This window comes from Myotis brandtii, unplaced genomic scaffold (genome assembly GCF_000412655.1).
Source record: "Myotis brandtii unplaced genomic scaffold, ASM41265v1 scaffold106, whole genome shotgun sequence".
In the NCBI taxonomy this organism is placed as follows: domain Eukaryota; kingdom Metazoa; phylum Chordata; class Mammalia; order Chiroptera; family Vespertilionidae; genus Myotis; species Myotis brandtii.
This window is the reverse complement of record NW_005353584.1, coordinates 5,403-8,940: the sequence shown is the minus strand read 5'-3', so window position 1 is coordinate 8,940 and position 3,538 is coordinate 5,403. Positions and strand designations below refer to the sequence as shown.

Sequence of the window (3,538 nt, the reverse complement as noted above, 5' to 3'; positions counted from 1 at the left end):
GGAATGATTCATCACAGGAAACTGTGGTTGCTGTCTTCTGAACTCTAACCCCAGAATACTCAATCCTGAATTCTCTTCACACAGCTCTAGTCCACTCTGCCCTCCCTCTGCTGGATCCCAAGCTGATTGGCTGCACATAAAATTTTGTGCATTAGCCTTTTAAGAGGGTGCCTGCATTTCCAGCCATCTCTTACTGGCAGACAGAAACTCTGGTGCGTCTCATAGCCAGATGTTATGTGGGTACCCTTCTCAGTTCTGATGCTCTGGGCTGGGGGTCCCAGCTTGGGGTTTAGACCCCAGGGTTCTCAGTGAGAACCCCCCACATCTGAGATATGCCTCCAGAACTTCAGCTGCTGGGAGCCTGACCAACCCTTTAGCTCCTCTGTACTTCCTACCAGTCTCTATGTGGTCTCCACTTTCCATTCTTGGCTATCAATGTTTTCTCCAGCTAGACTTCAGTTGATTATTCAAGATGGTTTATCTGTATTTTAGTTGTAATTCCAGTTTGGTCCTTGGAGAGTGTTAGTGTAGCTTCCACTTATACCACCACCATTTTGGAAACCACCTCTCAATATTTTATCTTAAAATTTAACACTGTACCAGTATAGTCTTAATTTCTTTCATTTATTAAATTTATTTTTTTACTTTCTAATTTTTGCAGGTTCTAAGCAGAAGACTACACAGCCTACTAGGGTAAGTTAAAAATTCTTCAATGAATTGAGTCTGATAACTTGATGTTTTCAACTGAGGAATCATAACTGAAATATTGAACCCTTTTGGTGTCTATTTAGTGTAACATCAAATTAAGAGAACTTTGAAGTCATTTCATAGCCTTTGCATAATTGAATCCAATTCTATTTTAAAACCTATGTTTGTTCATTTAGTAGCAATGAGATAGAATAAGTGATTCCTTGTGATATTGCAGATTTCTCATAGCCAGTATTGGGAAGTTTATGTGTAAGAATAAAGGTCATTGTCTCTGCTGAAGGAAAGCTGATTCTAATATATTGCCTCACCTGTTGTATTTATTTGATGTGCATGTACAAAACAGTATTTCAGGCTTAAAATGAGGCATAAATTTATATTAAATTGATTTTATTTAAAATAATAATTTATAAAATTAATGTAAATATTGGTTAAAGTATTTGTTCTGAATTAAGATTCATTTCCCTCATTTTATAAGCATTTTTCTTCCTCCAAACTGTACTGCTGTTTTCACTATATCTTGGATATCTTACTAAGCTATTTGAGAAAATACCAAGAAAAGGAGCATATTTAGGAGATAAAATGAGAGAAATAAATTAGGGGGCTTAAAAGAAAAACTTTATAAAGAGAGACTCATCATGGTGACAGGCACAAAAGCTACTTTTTGCAAATAACATCTTCCCATAAAGGATTTAATGGTAGCTGTACCTGGAATGCCACAGGTGAGACTCCTGTGTGGCAGGAAGTGGGGATTGCATATGCTGCTAATTCTGATGAGCCTCAACCGACATGCCTGAAAGGCAAGCGGGAGTAGGGGTGCTCTACCATGGGTGTTTATTCTAAGACTGGTGCCATAGCTACACTGTCACAAACACACAGCAGCTTTTCTTGTGTCTCCATTAGAGATTATCCAGCCATTAAATCCTAATTTGCATGACTTACAAGTGATTGTTTTGCTCTTATCTCTTGTTTAACTGTATTATTTATTATGTTGCTATTTATTTTGGACTTTAATAATTTTTTCAAGACGCTAGGTTTTCTTGAACTGAGAGGGACTAGGTGGGGTAGCAAATTCTGCACAGAAAAAGAATGTTGAGGATAAGACACTACTTAAACTATTAGTAAGACTTGGCAAGCTTTCCTTTTTAACCTTTATTGCCTTGGTTTTAGACTACAGGATTCACCATTTACTACATAGTTTAAATGTTAGCGTATGTAAATTTTAGTATGAAGGACATGAAATAGATTCTATTTTTATATACATACTAGTGGCCTGGTGCTTGAAATTTATGCACATTAAAGGGAATTAATTAGAGGAAATATGTTAGTATTGCTATTTGCCCTTTCTCTATAATACAAGTGTCAGCTATGAAAGAAAATTAGTAAGATGTATATATAAATCTCCCTCCTGCCAGATTCTGGGGCGCACTGTGGGACCCAGGGTCAAGTCCCCACCCACCCACATGTGCCTCGAAATTGTGCGAGACCCAGACCTGGCTGGCTCTACCCCGTCAAGCCCCGCAGGCGGGGGGCACAGCCTCAGGTCCCCCAGCCCAGTGCTGGGGTGGGGTGGTGCGGCCTCAGGTTTCCCAGCCTGGCCTCTGGCCCCTTGGCCCCAGTGCCAGTGTGTGTGTGGGGGGTGAAGCCTTAGCTCCCCCGGCCCAGCCTCAGGTTCCCCAGTCCTGGCGCAAGGGTGTGAGGGCACGAGGGCATGAGGGCAGGAGTGTATAATGACCATTTGCATATTAGCTCTTTGTTATATAGGATATTTGAAATATTTTTTAGAAAGCTCTAGAGCAGTGGTTCTCAACCTTCCTAATGCCACTACCCTTTAATACAGTTCCTCATGTTGTGGTGACCCCCAACCATAAAATTATTTTTGTTGCTACTTCATAACTGTAATTTTGCTACTGTTATGAATCATAATGTAAATATCTCATATGCAGGATGTATTTTCATTGTTACAAATTGAATATAGTTAAAGCATAGTGATTAATCACAAAACAATATGTAATTATATATGTGTTTTCCGATGGTCTTAGGTGACCCCTGTGAAATGGTCGTTCGACTCCCAAAGGAGTCGCGACCCACAGGTTGAGAACCACTGCTGTAAAGGAACCCCTTAATGATATGTGATTATAACAAATTTGTATATATTTCTTGATCCATTAACAGAGCATAATTTCAACTAGTCCCCAAAGCAATTAGAATATTTTCTCTATGCCTTGGGGAAAATCTACTGTTTTGTTTTTTTTCTACCTTGACCTCTCCTTTTATTTTTAATATTAATCAAGAAATAAAAGTTTTGCTATAATATTCTCACCTCTGAGAAAAATGCACTCCTCTGTGTCTCCCAAGTAGTTGCATGCATTAGCAAGTGATATTGGGCAAGGGGACTATTGCATTCTTATATTGGCCAAGATGAAGTCTATAGTGCCCCCAGTATAGAAGAACCTCAATTAATTACAATTTCTGATTTATACATTTTAGGAAGATATAGTCTCTCACTGTGGAGTGAGACCAAAACATTTTACTTACTTTCTCCCTAAATCTAGATCTATATTCTCAACTGACTATTTCCTTTGTGGGGGACTGTGGGTATGATCCACAGAAAGGCATTGTAATCAGATGCCTTAAAATAAATTTGTATTTACAGCTGTGGAATAGTTGGCATGATATTACTACCTAGTTGTTTATTTAGAAACTAGAGGCCCAATGCACAAAATTCATGCAAGGGGCTCAGCCCTCGCAGTCCTGGCTTCATCTGGAAGGTTGTTTGGCTGTCCAGTCTAATTAGCATATTATGCTTTTACTAGAGGCCCGGTGCACAAAA

At 39.0% G+C, this 3,538-nt stretch overlaps 1 long non-coding RNA gene across 1 annotated transcript in view; it reads left to right on the top strand.

The window, feature by feature from the left end:
* Nucleotides 1-652: 652 nt before the first annotated feature.
* Nucleotides 653-3,538, top strand: part of LOC106726324 — a 7,498-nt gene continuing 4,612 nt past the window's right edge. The window contains exon 1 of the long non-coding RNA XR_001362375.1: nucleotides 653-693. This is a non-coding gene — a long non-coding RNA (uncharacterized LOC106726324). The remainder of the gene's footprint in view (nucleotides 694-3,538) is intronic.